The 17,497-nt window shown below is 32.7% G+C and overlaps 2 long non-coding RNA genes across 2 annotated transcripts; one reads left to right on the top strand and one right to left on the bottom strand.

The window, feature by feature from the left end:
• Positions 1-2,719: 2,719 nt before the first annotated feature.
• On the top strand, positions 2,720-8,547 carry LOC143051955 (uncharacterized). Its single transcript, XR_012970965.1, has 3 exons — positions 2,720-3,380; positions 5,821-5,920; positions 6,935-8,547. It is a non-coding gene; the product is annotated as an uncharacterized LOC143051955 (long non-coding RNA).
• Positions 8,548-11,052: 2,505 nt separating this feature from the next.
• On the bottom strand, positions 11,053-15,819 carry LOC143051954 (uncharacterized). Its single transcript, XR_012970964.1, has 3 exons — positions 14,599-15,819; positions 12,927-13,135; positions 11,053-11,362 (listed from the first exon to the last, which is right to left on the bottom strand). It is a non-coding gene; the product is annotated as an uncharacterized LOC143051954 (long non-coding RNA).
• Between the last annotated feature and the right edge of the window lie 1,678 nt (positions 15,820-17,497).

Raw genomic sequence — 17,497 nt, 5'->3', positions numbered from 1 at the left:
GCTAAACGAGCTTAGACCTAACTATTGATAGACATAGTTTATGTGCCAAATAAAATATATTTAAATTATAGTGTATGGCTTATACCTCAACTGAGTTTAATTTCATACTTGTAGTCTAAAGTTTCATTAGAAAATTGATAACTGCATAAACATTTTTGATCTTATATTTTACCTGTATCTCCTCCTTTGGAAAATTTCAAATCACAGTTTCTGCTCCAACACCTTTAAGATCGTCGTCTGCAAAACTTTCTATCACAGCTTCTGCTTCATTAATAACTTCATGATTATTAAGTTTTTTACGACCGTTAAAATGTATGGTTTTCAGTTGACAAACCGTGGTGGCTCTTTTGAAATATCGTTGGTTAAAGAGAATGGTTTAATCGTAAGAGGAAGTCGAAATGTAATATCCTCATATCCTTCGTCTTTGACGATCAGGAAGACACCACGATACTCCAAAAACTATGAACAGATCATCGTATTCCATAAGTCTACCCTATAACGTTTTAACACCTCATAAAACAAAGGTTTTTCTTATTCCACGAGTAGATTACCTTAGCCGTACTTGACATAAATGTTTGGAATTTTAGGTCCTCAATGCTCTTTAGCTTTGTATTTGTTTGGCCTTTTAACTGTTTTGATCCAAGCGTCACTGATGAGTCTTGTGTAGACGAAACGCGCATCTGGCGTAGTAAAATTATAATCCTGGAACCTTCGATAACTATTATCACGATAAACGATGTTTAATCGCGTTAAACAATGTTTTAGCGCGTTAAAAGATGTTTTAACCCATTAAATGACTTTTATACGCGCGTTAAACGATTATTGAATTTAGCGCGTTAAATGTGATACATTATTACGGAAGCGTATATTACCCTCGTTTTAATACTTATAATCCAAGATGGCGATATAACTTTTAGCGAGAAAATGCTTTATTTCTCATTACTGCGATTTATTTTTTTCGACAAAATGCCTAACAAGGCATTTAGGCGCTTTGTTTTTTATCGCCTTAAAAATAAATCGTTTTAAATAACGCGACATATTATCAAAACGAGAAAAAAAATTACGATTAATTTATAAGTCAATAAAAATATCATGCAATAATAATAAATTGCCTTTTTTTTCTTATTACTGCGATTTATTTTTTTTCGACAAAATGCCTAATAAGGCATTTAGCCGATTTGTTTTTTATCGCCATAAAAATAAATCGTTTTAAATAACGCGACAAATTATCAAAACGAGAAAACATTTTAAGATTAATTCATAAGTCAATAAAAATATCATGCAATAATAATAAATTGCCTTTTTTTCTTCGATATATTGTTTTATAAAGCAACAAATTGTTTTAAATTAAGGCGAGCAACGGGAAAGTTTTCAGCTAAATCGAGATAAATATGGCACGATTTTAACCTGTTCATTTTCATTTTGATTTTGGAAGGATCAGGTCGCCATCACATTTGAGCATTTTATTTCAAGCAAATGGAGGTAAGATAAGAAACAATTTATTAAATGATATCTCGCCGCGATATAGCCTTGTTGTGCTCATGTGGCGTTAAACAAACAACAATCAATCAATCAATCAATCATTAAGTTATTGTTGTAAAAAAACTTCTATAAAAAGGCTTTTCCACGTGTCTGCCGTAGTATACACACGTTAGGGGAATTTTGTTTTTGATGCAAAAAAAAACACAACCCTTTTTCTCCAGCTGTGAAAGTAAAATGGTCGCCTCATAAAATAATCAGGTTTAACTATAAATTAACATAGGGTGTCACGAAATTTACGTTGGAGAGAGACAGTCGAGTTCTGATTTTTTTAATTCACAGTTGCGGCAAAATAAGATCCTTTGATGTTTTAATACTGAGTCACTACGAGTTCATTTGAACTATATAGACCCCCTCCCCCTATATAAAGTTCCAATGACTGTTCTTGTGACTCTTGTTACTTCGAAGTGTTCAGCGAGAAAAAAAATCTCGTGCAGTACTGAAAAAATGACGGGGCAGATTAATTATTGTTCGGTTAATATAAAAAAGAAGATGTGGTGTAATTGCCAATGAGACAACTCTTCACAAGAGACCAAATGACACAGAAATTAACAACTATAATAGGTCACCGTACGACCTTTAACAATGATCAAAGCCCATACCGCAATGTTTTTGTATGTGCAATACACAGTACAAAGACGACAAATTTTATCAGTGTTTCGGCTGTTTTCTGTTCTTTAGTCAGGTTGTTGTCTCTTTGACACATTCCCAAATTCCATTCTCAGATTAAGTAAACAAAAATTTCCCTCTATGATATATATAAAAAAGAAGATTTGGTGTAATTGCCAATGAGACAACTCTAAACAAGAGACCAAATGACACAGAAATTAACAACTATAGGTAACCGTACGGCCTTCAACAATGAGCAAAGCCCATACCGCATAGTCAGCTATAAAAGGCCCCGAAATAACAAATGTAAAACAATTCAAACGAGAAAACTAACGGCCAAATTAATGTACAAATAAATGAACGAAAAACAAATACATGTAACACAGCAACAAACGACAACCACTGAATTACAGGCTCCTGACTTGGGACAGGCACATACATACATAATGTGGCGGGGTTAAACATGTTAGCGGGATCCCAACCCTCCCCCTAACCTGGGACAGTGGTGAAACAGTACAACATAACAACGAAAGAACATGACACAGACAAGTGCCTGTGCCGCCATATATACATGTCTGGATCACAGGGGCCGGTAACATACTGTTTGAAAAAAAAATGTTTACACTGATATGTAATAATACGTATTATTATACTTTACTATAGTAACCACTATAATAAAATAACCTTCACAAATAACCCCTCTTTCCCGCGGGTAACTGCGCATAGGCAGAATAACTGTTAGGGAATATGCACGTTGTCAAAATAACCCCATATTTCCCGCGGGCAACTGCGCGTATGCAAAATAACTGTGTGGGAATGAGCGCGTAGGCAAAATAACTCATTTGGTGGCAATTTGCACGACGTCTTTCAAATAACAACTTAACGTTCAGTTCAGTATAATTATACAGTTATGGCCTTTATAAAAGTTAATATCCAAAATTATTAAATCTCGAAAAAGATTATTTTCCCTCGGTCCTACGGACCTCGAGGAAAATAACTCTTTTCTCGATTTAATAATTTTGGATATTAAAACTTTTGATGAAGGCCATAATTGTATATTATTACATATCAGTGTAATTTTTTTTTCAAACAGTATGTTACCGGCCCCTATGATATGGATCATGTGGATGATCGTACCTGGGGACAGTCAATACAGATCGTTTCATTCCCCTTTCACCGAATATTCCTCTGTGAGTTCCATCAAATGCGCTACAGTAGATATGTATAATCAGGTATATTTTAGTTACTATAAAAATAACAAAATAAATAACATATGTATATAAATTGAATATCCGAATATTTTGTTTTGTGAAGGAGGGCGCACAAAAGAATATATATATATATAGTAGTATGATTTCTGTCTTTGGGGGCCACGGGGGGTAACTTCGATTTTATTTGGTAGGAGTGTGCCATTTTTGCCATTAAAAACTGTACCCATTCTTATGTAGCATACACTGAAATTGGGAAAAAACGAATGTAAGGAAAAAAATCACAGGAAAAAAGTCACATACAAAAAAATCAGGGATAAAAAGTCAGAGGAAAAAAAGTCACAAATTTATTTTGAGATATTTTGTCTGCTTTTTCTTACAAAACTTATTTTATTTAAATTTCTTTTTGATTTTATTAATAAATAAGATGTTGTTCAACTTTGTATTCTTTTGTAAAGGGAAAAATTATCTTAAACTGAATAATTATAGCTCTTTATCATTTAAGCATTGTGATAAAGATTGAACTGAATTTTCTGCAATATAAACACTTGAAACTGCTTGAGAGAGGGAAGTTATTTGCATCCCAAAAAATACAGAATAAGAAAAAAAGAATCACATGTAAAGAGAATAAATAATAATACATTGTGGCCTTTACATGTTGATGATTTCCAACCTTTTGAAATGAAGAAATACAAAAATTCTATTTCAATCTTTAAACAAAACTTATACACATGTAGACAACTTCAATGGGAAAAAAAACAATTCACCTGTACCGGTAAAGTACTGATGCAGGATAACATTTACACACCTTTTAAATAAATAGATAAAAAATAATGAAACTGATTAGCTTGACCACCAGTCCATGGTTTATGACCCCAATAAATGGCCAACATCCCAGGTTTTATGACCCCTCAAATAAATGGTCACCATTTGATGCGACTATAGCAGATGTTGACCATATACTAAGAGTTTGTTCCAGGTTGTACTCTGGGTTGTACTGTAAGAGGGAGGTAGGGGGTCTCAAGAATTTTTTGGGATGAGTTTTTTATTTTCACTTTTTGCGTGGTGGTTTATTTTTTGTGCACACGACCATTTATTTTCAACCTCATTTAAAACTAATTCCCCTCTTGTCATGCCAGATTATTTTTTTCCTGACAATTGGGCTCTAGTTATTAGGGCCCCGCCAAAGGCGGGTCGCCCTATAGTGATCAGTCCGTCTGTCCGTCGTACCGTCCGTCCGTCCGTCCGTCCGTCCATAACAAAATCTTGTCCGCTCCATATCTTGAAAACCGTTATTTTTTCAAAGTTTATACTTCACATTTATATTGACCAACACCAGAGGGTGTGTCATAATGTATGTTCAACTTTGTAGGTCAAAGGTCAAGGACAAAAACTTAGGTTTTAGTATAGAACCCCATGTCCTATGGGAAAGATCCTGTCCGCTCCATATCTCAAGAACTGTTATGATTTCAAAATTATACTTCACATGTATATTGACCAATACCAGAGAGTGTGTCATAATGTATGTTCAACTGTGTAGGTCAAAGGTCAAGGTCAAATACTTAGGTTTTGGTATAGAACCCCATGTCCTATGGGAAAGATCCTGTCCGCTCCATATCTTGAGAACCATTATGATTTCAAAGTTTATACTTAACATGTATATTAACCAACACAAGAGTTGTGTCATAATGTTTGTTCAAATTTGTAGGTCAACGGTCAAGGTCAAAAATTTAGATTTTATTATGGAACCCCATGACCTATGGGAAAGATCCTGTCCGCTCCATACCTTGAGAACCATTAGGATAAGTTTGTACTTGACATGTTTATTAAGCAACAATTTTGTAGGTCAAAGGTCAAGGTAAAACACTTACAGTTGGGAATCCCATGTCCTATGGTAAAGATTGTGTCTGTTATTGACAGCGGGCCCACAGTGATGGCTCCCAATGGCCATCTCACTGATATCTAGTTATTTTCAGCTTTTTTCAGGACAAGTTATTTATTATTCAAAATCCTCCTGGCCCTCAACATGGTCGTCCCCTTAAATAGTGTTTGAAGGTAGAATTTGCTAGATATTTTAATTTTTCTAATTTTGCCTTTTATAAAGAACTTCTAATATGAAGCCTACATACTTTTAAGCATTTTATCAAATTACTTTGAACTCATTTTCAACTTAGTAAAAAAGCTTGAAAAGTTGTATCCCTGTGTTTAAAAGTAATAAAAACTTTTTAAATGCATTTTTAGCTCACCTAGCCTAAAAGGCCATGTGAGCTTATGCCATCACTTGGCGTCGTCTGTCATCCGTTGTCCGTCGTCGTAAACTATTTCAAAGATCTTGGATCTTCTCTGAATCGCATTTATCCATACTCATAGTTGACTAAAGACTATATTATCATACAAAAATCACGTTTCTATACATAGAAGTCCATACATAAAGTATACCTGAGTTTGATTGCATTTTTTTAAGGACACAGAGAAGACAAAAATACCGTTAAAGATTTTTACGCATGACAGGAGGATAAGAAAAGGTGTATTTGCCTCTTCATTTGCAGATATGGTCAATAAATGTAAGTTTATACTGCTATGGTTTGAATTTGAATAGTAATAATAAACAAAACAAGAAGCTGGACATCCAGGGTGATGTATTGCCATCAACTTTGTCCTCTGTCCAACTGTCTCATCTGTTGCAAATTTTCCTTTAAAGAATTCTTCTTTTGTGAAACCTCTGAGTCCATTAAAAATACCTAAATGTAAAAATGCCCTACCCTACTAGTGAGGCTACCTAGCTAGAAAATAGCTGCCTACTCAAAATCTTTTATTGTCCTGATGTGAAAAAGTACACAATGCTTATTACCATTAAACACAGATCAGGTTCGAAATTGGAGAGTGTCACTTTAACTGTTACTGAGTTATGCCCCTTTTTAACATAAAAATTGCTAAATCTGTGGTTTCCAATCTCTAACGTTCTGTAGTTTGCCTCAACCAAATATTATGAAACTTACATACAATGCTTATTACCATAATACACAGATCAAGTAGTGCCACTTCTATCGTTCTTGGGTTATACCCACTTATAAACATAAAAATAGCTATAACTTTTAACTTAAGTTTGCTTCAATCAAATATTATGAAACTTATACACAATACTCATTATCATAACACACAGATAAACACACAGATAAAGTTCCAAATATGTCAGTGTCAAATTTACTGGTTGGTTAGTTATGCCCCTTTATAAACATAAAAAAAACAAAAACAAATATATTTACATGTGGGGGCATCTGTGGCCAATGGACACATTCTTCCATTTTTTACAACTCTGTTAGAAAGAAAAAGGACACAATATATATAAAGATTGTCTTAAATTCTAATGAAACAATTATCAAAATCCATCTAGGATAAAGATTGTTCATGAAGTAAGTAAATTGGTAGGAGCAACACAGGTCCTGTAGCAGTCTGTCAAAATTAAATTACTAAATATTAAATGAGCATGTCATTTGTTTAATTTTTGGAATTGGGATCATTTGCTGTAATTTACATAATATAATCACATTTATATGAATAAAGTCATTTCTTTTTAGGTAAGGAAAAGTTTACTATTGCAGAGGGCAACCATATAACATTTGTTCTAAATGAAGATGGTGTGGAAATAGATGACGAATTTTTTTCAACTCTCACACCAAACACAATCCTCATGATTTTGAACGAGGGTGAAACATGGAACAAGCAGTTTGGTATGATTTTTAAGTTTTGTTGTAAATTTGCATCAAGATGGTTAAAAGGTTCAAAATGGATGTTATAATTGCTTCCAATGTGCTTAATTATAGCATGGAGTTGTTGTAAAGATGAACAAACACTAAAAGCATCCAATTCTTTATTTTGTACGACCATAAACAAATGTCCTTAGCATTGTTTATAGACTTAGGGGATAACATTATTGTATTGTATTTTAACATCAATTCTCTATAAGAATCAACCAACAGGTGGCCACCAAAAAAAATTGAGAAAACTTGAAAATGTATTTTTCCATGCAATATAGTTGTGTTATCACTAGAAATAAAGAAGAAAATTTGATTCTATCATGATTTCTTTGTTGTTGCTAGGGACAAATTTTACCTTAGCAACCAGCTAAAATTTTTTACTCAAAACTGATATTCTAAATATGGTCAAACTATTTTTTAATTGCAATTAAGGTTAAAAACAGATAATCAGTGATGAACAACATGGTATTATTCGTAATAAAACATACAGATACTTTGATATTTGTGAAATCTTAACTAAGTATACATGACACAAAGTCAGGTCTAAACCGATAAGTTTAATTTGGCCGAAAATGGGCATGTTTTGACCCTTAAATATTTTTTTGCAGAAATGTAGACCATAAAGGACTTTAACTTCATTTGGAATCACCTTTTATTTACACATTTATTTAGAAAAATATTGCTAAAAAAGGTATCACAACCCCCCTTTTTCACACAAACATGATGTTATTATTAACACACTGTTTCACAGAGATCTGTAATTCACCAAATATTACTTCATGCTACTAACATTAATGAATTAATGGTTTAATTGTTGCATTAGTATGGGACTCTGGCCTAAGACAATGATATATTGCTAAATTTTAAAGGGCAGGCGGGCCAATGGTCGCCCTTAAAAGACCAGTATGTCCATCCTTGCCTATGTCCATAACACATCATGTCCACACGTATAATTACAAATTTTATACATTGCATATATATTTATTTCCACTAGAAAATGTTTTTTAATGTATGTACAACTCTGTGGATCAAAGGTGAAGGTCTAAAACTTCGATCAGATAAGAAGAATGAAACTAAATTACTGCATTTATGTTGCGATTAAACGTCGAGGGTTTTCATTAATGTCCATTTTCAGATTTTTAGTTTATTACCGTTATTTGTAAACATAAAATTTGTAATCAATTCTAATAGGTATTGATTGCGTTTTTAAGAATGTGATAGGGGGTAACCTGGTATATCCAGCTTAAAAATGAGCCCCAAATACCCTATGTTACAATTAAACTTTGGGGTATTTAAAAAATTTCAAGTTTTAAGCAATTTTGGTTAAAAAATATACTTTTACCTCCAAAATAACAAAAAATGACTACCAAGATTAGTGTAGCAATTTTAGTATATATATGATAGTGGGCAATTTCAGCTGTAAAATGAGCCAAAAAAACATTATGTTGCAATTAAACTTATACAACATTGGTACCCTCATTTTTAGGCAATGGCAAAGTCCATGTTTTTTAAATAGAAATCCCAAAAATTATATTGAACTAAAACGAAATAAGAAAAAGAGTGGCAAAAGATACCAAAGGGACGTTTCATCTCATAATTAATTAAAAAAAAAAAAAAAAACTGACAAAGCCATGGTTAAAAAAGAAGCAGACACAGACAAACAGACAAACAACACTTAACACAACATAGAAAAATAAAGATTGAGACACACGAACCCCACCAAAAACTGGGGGTGATCTCAGGTGCTCCGGAAGGATAAGCAGATCCAATAAGAGGTGCACAATGGTTCAAGTCTACGAAGTCTCATTCATGTTTTTTTTAACCATTTCATTGTCTTCTCTTCTCTTGGTATACAGTTTCAGCGTCATTTGATATTGAAGATTACGTCAACATTAATATATTACCTTTACAATAGCTTCACTGAGGAGTTACATTTCAGCGGAGGAAATGTATTTATATGTATCTTTGTGAATCTTTGGGATCACGACAGATCAATCAATCAGCTGAATTTCAAGTATTGGAATTGTGTATTTTTAACGCTGTTTTTGCATACTTAATAGGATAAAAATGTAATGCTGTTAGTATACATAAAACAGGCAATAACTCTCGTTACTCCTGGGAAAATTGCCGGGATTTTGCAACCTAAATGGGTAATTTAAAATTAATATTTTTGTTTCGTCGAACTTTTACCTTACGTTCATGGTTCATATGCCAATGTTGGATTTCTTTGAATTGGTCTGTTTTTCAGATACTTTAGGATAGTCAAACTATGTATGGCGTATTTAATAATTGTAGGGTGTACCAATCTGTCCGGCATGTGTCATTTTACCTTGACATCATTTCATGGTTCATTTTTTTCTATGAGGTTTGTTTCTGAGAAAATTTTAGCAATATGCTAACGGAATTCGATGTTAGGAATGATTGTAAAGCCTACATGTCTGTGTGAAAGGGTTTAGTTCGACTTTAATGCATTACATTTATCACTTACATGTTAATTTAAAGTAATGCTTGAAGAAAAAAATCTTTTTTGTATTATCAACATAAATTAAAATGAGAATATTAGAACAGGCGACAAATATAAGTGTGTCCACTCTTGTTGCTTTTCGGTCAATTCCTGCAAATTGATATATATATATATATATATATATATATATATATATATATATAGCTATTAAAACCAGGTTAGCGATTCAGGCTCCTATGAGTAAAGTTAGATTACCGGAAATCGTTAAAGTGTGACCTTATCTTGGCCTCAATTTCACAGCCCAATAACAGAGATTCATCGAATGAGCGATTTAGACACCTAGTATATTGTTTAATTATATAACAATTTGTACATTATGGAATGTATTAGGCTGTCGTCATCACGGTCTGTGGCATAACGATAACTGTTTTGTTATATATTTATATGTCTTTATTAAATTGATTGCTGTTTTACTTACAGCGGCAAATAACAAATAATTTTCATAACGATAATATAAGTTTACTTAATTCTTCACTATTGAAAACAGAAATGTGGGTTGGTTAACAATTTTCCAAAATAAACTGATTTCTGATAGAATAATAAAAGTCGATACCCATGAATTCATATATATCTCGAACATTTTCACACGTTGATGAGAAATAAACTAAAATCAATAATCAAAAACCTAGAAAAACACAGCTTTCATAAACACTTTTTTTTCAAAATAGTAAAGGTTTATGATTCGTATCTCAAGGGAGAACAGAAGTAAGCATACAAAATAGTGTTTTTGCTTCCTGTGGTGTGTCCACGACGTTGAAATCATCCAGATTCACACTTGTAATTTGCTGGATGAATTGACAGAACTCTTCTGAACAGCCTCTGGGCAGCATTGGTTTGGTGTAGAGCCTAGTAATGTCATCAAAGATACTTTCGTCACATGGTATGTCATAGGAATAGTCGACAGCGTCATAAAGTAGTGGCTGGTTGTACATAACATCTGGGACGCCATAGTTTTGATCAACTTGACGTTGTGACCGAATTCTATGACTATTCCACATATTTTTGAAAATATCTAAATGTTGTTGTATAACTGGCAGGAAACAAAAACGTACACACTCTAGATGAACTGGATTTGTGTTATTGAGCTCTCCGTTATCTATCATGTCTTTAAACATATTTCCCCAGAATGTGGTGAAGTAAGGACACAGAAAACTCCACAGCATCTCAATCCTTTGATTCCCAGTTGATCGCCCCTCAGAAAAACTTCTGTACCCTGACATGTTATCATTGTGAACTGCACGTAACGCTATTTGTATCGACCTTATAATAACGTTCTCCGTACCACCATCTGACCGAACCAATCGTGGAACACGCATGGATTGTCTAAGGAATTCTACAAAATTAAGCGCAACCTTACGTGGGTTTTTATTCGTATGACTTGCAGTTAGCCAAATGATTTTTCGAGAAAGCCACAGCAAGAATTAAGTATTTTCCACATTGCTCTATATCCAATATTAGAGTATCCTTGTTTGTGCAGTTGAATTATCTTTTGAACGATATTAATCAATGGACTCTCTGCACCATATCTTCTCAGTCGAAGTCTTTTCATCATTCTGTAGACTGTCTTAACACTAACAAATTTATTATGAACGAAAAGTAAAAATCCAGCTATTTCTTTAGCCGTATATGAAGAAGTAAAATAATAAGCAACTAACTCATCCGTTGAAGCAGTGTCACCTGGGTAACGCAAAGGATTTACAGTGTCAGCCATTTTATAATATGTTCTGAAAAAAAAAAGTAAACGGTTATATACTTCAAAAGCAAAATCGTAACTAAAACATGCTTATAATGAGGCAAGCATGTTGGAGGTCACAGATTGAGAATAAAGCCAGTTTTAAGTTCAACTTTTCATTCTATTTAAATTAGGGGTTCATATTGTATTGTACATTTCATGATGACTTTTTGTTGACGCAACTGCACGTACTTAAATACTTTCGTTATGACCTTGTTAATTTATCAGTTCCTTCTACATTACTATTTTCTGAATATGTTGCAGATCTCGCAAATTCACAACTTTTTTTGCAGAAAACAAAATATGAGCCAACGAACATGGAAGTTACCTTTTTGGTTTATTTACAAATTCAGCAAACATATCTACATACATCTTACAAACATATAGAAAAAATCCCTGAAGTTTAATACTACCAGTAAATGCAGTTGTAACTAATAAAGGAGAAACAATATCTTGAAAATCTGAATTTTAGATTATCATTCCCAATCCTACTCTGAGCAGCACTTTCATAATTTATTTCACGCTTTCAAAAATTGCCGTGAATTCTTTCAAACAATGCATTTTTGTTAATAAAATTAAAAAATAAGAGATTTCCTCTCTCCAAATTTGATGCAACACATTTAAGATATATGCACTATACACATATATATCTTTATCGTAGTGACCACAGATAAATACCCATATAAAAATATTTTCAAATAATTTGAACTTCGACAATTAAAAAAAAATATAAATGCAAAAAATGATATTTGATTCATATCATATGATTTTAGTATTTTGGTAAACATAAAAATATTGTTTGAACCATTCAAGTATCTGTATTTGCAGTTTTAGGACAAAACGACCAGCACTAAATGCTAGGATTTGAAGTAAGAACATAGGGTTGATACGTTTTAAAAGATAAACTTGTATCAACTGGTGCAAGAAGATATGTGTCTAAAAACGTCATAAAAAACATATTTTTCTACTTGAACCGAGTAGTGGCGTAGTTTTACTTATTTGTTGTCAAAATATGTCTATACTCTGTACATATATAAACTTAAAGTTCATACCCTATATATGCGACAATATATAACTTAAAATACAGTCAGCTTCAATTGTCTTTCAATTGAAAGCTGTTGATTTACATACTGAACAGCTTGATCTATGTCAAACTGTGAAAAGAATGAAACATGTAAAAATCTAAGTTGCTCACATGATGATACAATCAAACAAATATCAGTAAACATAAAATAAATTTGGCATGCATCAAAAATGACAAGAAATTTGAAATTTCGAGACAAATCTGCAATGGTTGCAGCAGTAACCTTAGTGAATGAAATATAAAGGTGTCTCAGTTGTGAAGCATGTGACAATATTACTACTTGGTTATCATTTATTGATGTCCCACTTATATCAAGGGTGGTTAAATTTCGCAAGGACATTACAAATGCAAGATTGTTTAGCGGTGTTTCTGCTACATACAATTCTTGAATAGTAGGAGTAAGCTTTAGCATCAATTTGGTAAATCTGTGTGACCCAAAAGTAATATTTTGGTTACTTAGATTGAGACATACAAGCTGATTATTTTTCACGATCATTTCCATCATTGCAATGTCTATAGTATAGGAATCGTCAAATTCTACAATAGTCCACAAGCTTTGCATTTTTCGCACAACATCCTTTAGACCTCTGCATATTTTACAGACTGTATAAAGTAACTCCGACACAGGAATATAACTAAGTACCATTATCACTAATTCTTCAGGAAGGTCTAATAGACTAGCTGAAAATATTAAACAAGTGAATTATTGCAAACACCTATATTTTATAAATGTCATACTTATTTTTTCAAGAATCTAATATACTTTTATTCTATATGTACGAGTGCTCAGGTGAAGACCGAAGAGCGTTGTTTTGTTATATTTGCCATTTTATAAATTAAAACAAAATTAAAATGTATCAATAGCTTCAAAAGTTATAGATATATTTTGACATATTAACTGAGTTTACAAATGGAAAATATAACATAATAAAACCTCCAATGATGTTGACTTGAGTCTTTTTGTCGCTGTTTTTAAAAGAAGTAGAAGCTAGATATCTGCACTGAAATATATATCAAGCCACTCAGTGACTCACATAAAGTTTCAAGACACTTTATGTTAAAAAAACTCCAATGATTGGAGACCATGGTTCAAAGGTAAATTACTCAGAAATGAGTATGCAACATTCACCAATTTTAGATATTGATAAATTAATTATGTATATTTTTCATGTTAATTAATTTTACTAATATTCCACGTTTGATATGGAAACAAGGTGTGGGATACCCATAATTGCCACGTTTATTGCAAGCCGTTCACGTCAAAACTCAGTATGTTTAAACCATTTTTCGAAAAATTTACACACTGAGAATTAGAAAGAAAATTACTGAGATGAAATAAACTGAAAAACACATCCTGAGAATTGAAAATTACACAATGAGATTTGTGCGCACTTTTTCTGCGCACAGATCTAATTTGCATATCTAATCTGTATCTATTACAATCTTAAACAACTAGGAGACAGAACTCGCTTTTAATTTGTAGCCTGAGTTCATGGCTCAAATTGTTATTTCGATTAAGTTTATGTCATCAGCAGTCCAAGGTCTGTTTAAGTTACGATTAGTAAAGATGTGAAGAATTTCCCTAAATCTCCTGTATCTTTAATTGACATTATTAGGAAACTCGAGAGTTCTAATGCATCTGTATGTATTTAAAACTTTAAAAACAGGTTTAATCCACATTTTTTTACATTATAAAATGCCTGTACCAAGTCAGGAATATGACAGTTGCTCTCCGTTCGTTTGATGTGTTTGAGCCATCCCCTTGTTTTTGCCATGTGATAATAAGGACTTTCTCTTTAGAATTGTCCTTGGAATTCGGATTTTTTGTTATTTTACTTTTTACAACTTGCACACAACATGTACATAAATCTCATTGTGTAATTTTTGAAGTCTCAGTGTGTAATTTTCAAAGCTCACTGTGTGTTATTTATATTTTTGTAATCTCAGTGCGTCTTTTTGATATCTCAATGTGTATGTTTTTATTCTTAGTGTGTGTTTTCAGGTTTTTTAATCTGTGGTTTTTTTTAATTCTCAGTGTGTTAATTTTTCGAAAAATGTTTTAAACATAGTTTTGACGAGAACTGCTTGCCATATACGATGATATAACGTTACCACATCTCTGTTCATACACATATTATACTTACAGTAATTGCAAGGGATCTCTAAGCTGACCTGTAAAATACAAGAACAGATCAAAAGATTTAATCACATTATAAAGTGCCATAGTTTGTCAGCTTGGCGTGTGACATCAAATTTCCCTCATTTTTTAAACTAGCTTATAATACAGACATTACAGCAATCGGACTTGAGTATGTACAGGTTCAAACAAAATCTTTTGTTAGCAACCTTGCTAGCTGAAGCGTAAAGTCGTTATTAGCTTATAAGGTTTACCTTTATTACCCTTATTTTGAAGTAGTTTAGTCCAAAAGACGATAAATTGATTAGTCCACTCTCAAATTAGGGTAGTAAAGGTAAACCTAAGAACGATGTTACGCTTCAGCTAGCAAGAAAGGTAATCAAAGTTTTTGATTGAACGTACATAGTCAAATCCGATGGCTGTAATGTTCAACATGATTAGACAGTCATTTATTTATTCCTGGTATGGCGGACTAAAACAGCTTATTTTTAATACGAAGTTAACAATACGTCATGTCAGTATTTATTGTAAAAAAAATATGGAAAATAAGGATAGATCATAGAGGGAAATTTTTGTTTACTAAATTTGAGAATGGAAATTGGGAATGTGCTAAAGAGACAACAACCTGACTAAAGAACAGAAAACAGTTGACAAAATTTGTCGTCTTTGTACTGTTTATTGCACACACAAAAACATTGCGGTAGGGGCTTTGCCCATTGTTAAAGGCCGTACGGTGACCTATAATAGTTGTTAATTTCTGTGTCATTTGGTCTCTTGTGAAGAGTTGTCTCATTGGCAATTACACCACATCTTCTTTTTTATATTAACCGAACAATTATAATTAATCTGCCCCGTCATTTTTTCAGTACTGCACGAGATTTTTTTTCTCGCTGAACACTTCGAAGTAACAAGAGTCACAAGAACAGTCATTGGAACTTTATATAGGGGGAGGGGGTCTATATAGTTCAAATGAACTCGTAGTGACTCAGTATTAAAACATCAAAGGATCTTATTTTGCCGCAACTGTGAATTAAAAAAATCAGAACTCGACTGGCTCTCTCCAACGTAAATTTCGTGACACCCTATGTTAATTTATAGTTAAACCTGATTATTTTATGAGGCGACCATTTTACTTTCACAGCTGGAGAAAAAGGGTTGTGTTTTTTTTTGCATCAAAAACAAAATTCCCCTAACGTGTGTATACTACGGCAGACACGTGGAAAAGCCTTTTTATAGAAGTTTTTTTACAACAATAACTTAATGATTGATTGATTGATTGATTGTTGTTTGTTTAACGCCACATGAGCACAACAAGGCTATATCGCGGCGAGATATCATTTAATAAATTGTTTCTTATCTTACCTCCATTTGCTTGAAATAAAATGCTCAAATGTGATGGCGACCTGATCCTTCCAAAATCAAAATGAAAATGAACAGGTTAAAATCGTGCCATATTTATCTCGATTTAGCTGAAAACTTTCCCGTTGCTCGCCTTAATTTAAAACAATTTGTTGCTTTATAAAACAATATATCGAAGAAAAAAAGGCAATTTATTATTATTGCATGATATTTTTATTGACTTATGAATTAATCTTAAAATGTTTTCTCGTTTTGATAATTTGTCGCGTTATTTAAAACGATTTATTTTTATGGCGATAAAAAACAAATCGGCTAAATGCCTTGTTAGGCATTTTGTCGAAAAAAATAAATCGCAGTAATAAGAAAAAAAAGGCAATTTATTATTATTGCATGATATTTTTATTGACTTATAAATTAATCGTAATTTTTTTTCTCGTTTTGAAAATATGTCGCGTTATTTAAGACGATTTGTTTGTAAGGCGATAAAAAACAAAGCGCCTAAATGCCTTGTTAGGCATTTTGTCGAAAAAAATAAATCGCAGTAATGAGAAATAAAGCAGTTTCCCGATAAAAGTTATATCGCCATCTTGGATTATAAGTATTAAAACGAGGGTAATATACGCTTCCGTACATTATGACACATGTGGCCAGAAATACTTGTATAATGCGATAAACGGCCTTTTCCCCTTACGTGTTGAATCTAAAACTTCCTAATTGCAAAGTTTTTTGTGTTAAAATATTGTTTTAACGCGTTAAAAGTGTAATTCAGGATAAATGTAATTTTAGCGACGTGTATTAATATCATATTGTTAGCTAGCCTTGAGACGACCCCTCACTCAAGCGCAGCATCGCAGAGATAGTGACCACACCGCGTTGTGAGTAACTTCGTAAGCATGCAAGCATCTAATCGATAATGACTAGTACAAGATAAAAAAAAAAATCCTTTTAAAAGTTAACTGAAGATAATGACATTAACGTTTGAAAACCAAAATGAGACAATCTTTAAAACATTCAACTTCTGCTAACCATTCAGCTGCCCGCCGCCGTGTTTGGTTCAAAATTCTACAAAAGGTGAGCAAATTAATGACATTTCTGACGTTATTGCACTCAGCTCCAAACGATAACACTTGCCGGGTATATGAAAGGCAAAACGAAAAACATGAAGACACGACTTCTTGGTCTTCTTTTATGTGGGATATTTTTACCTTCTCTCTTTCTGCTTACGTTTCTGTCTAGTGTTGGCTTTGAAGTCATTTGGTGTAAATCTATATTTTTCCTTACATATTATTATGCGCTCCAAGTTCGAAATATAATTTAAATATTGTTTCCCAGATAATGCAAACACTTTAAATTTGGTTCCAGGAAATTCACGATAGATTTAACTCCAGACTGTTGTATTTCAAGTGGAAATGGATTGAAATCAGTGTGTGTTAAATAGTTTAGTTCAGTGTTACTACTGCCAATATTCTGATTTGATGCTATATCGCTTTCCAGACATCTTTTTATAATATGTATAAAGGCTCTCTTTACCCCTGCTGATTTGTTTG

This window comes from Mytilus galloprovincialis, chromosome 11 (genome assembly GCF_965363235.1).
Source record: "Mytilus galloprovincialis chromosome 11, xbMytGall1.hap1.1, whole genome shotgun sequence".
In the NCBI taxonomy this organism is placed as follows: domain Eukaryota; kingdom Metazoa; phylum Mollusca; class Bivalvia; order Mytilida; family Mytilidae; genus Mytilus; species Mytilus galloprovincialis.
This window is presented reverse-complemented; position numbering and strand designations above follow the sequence as displayed.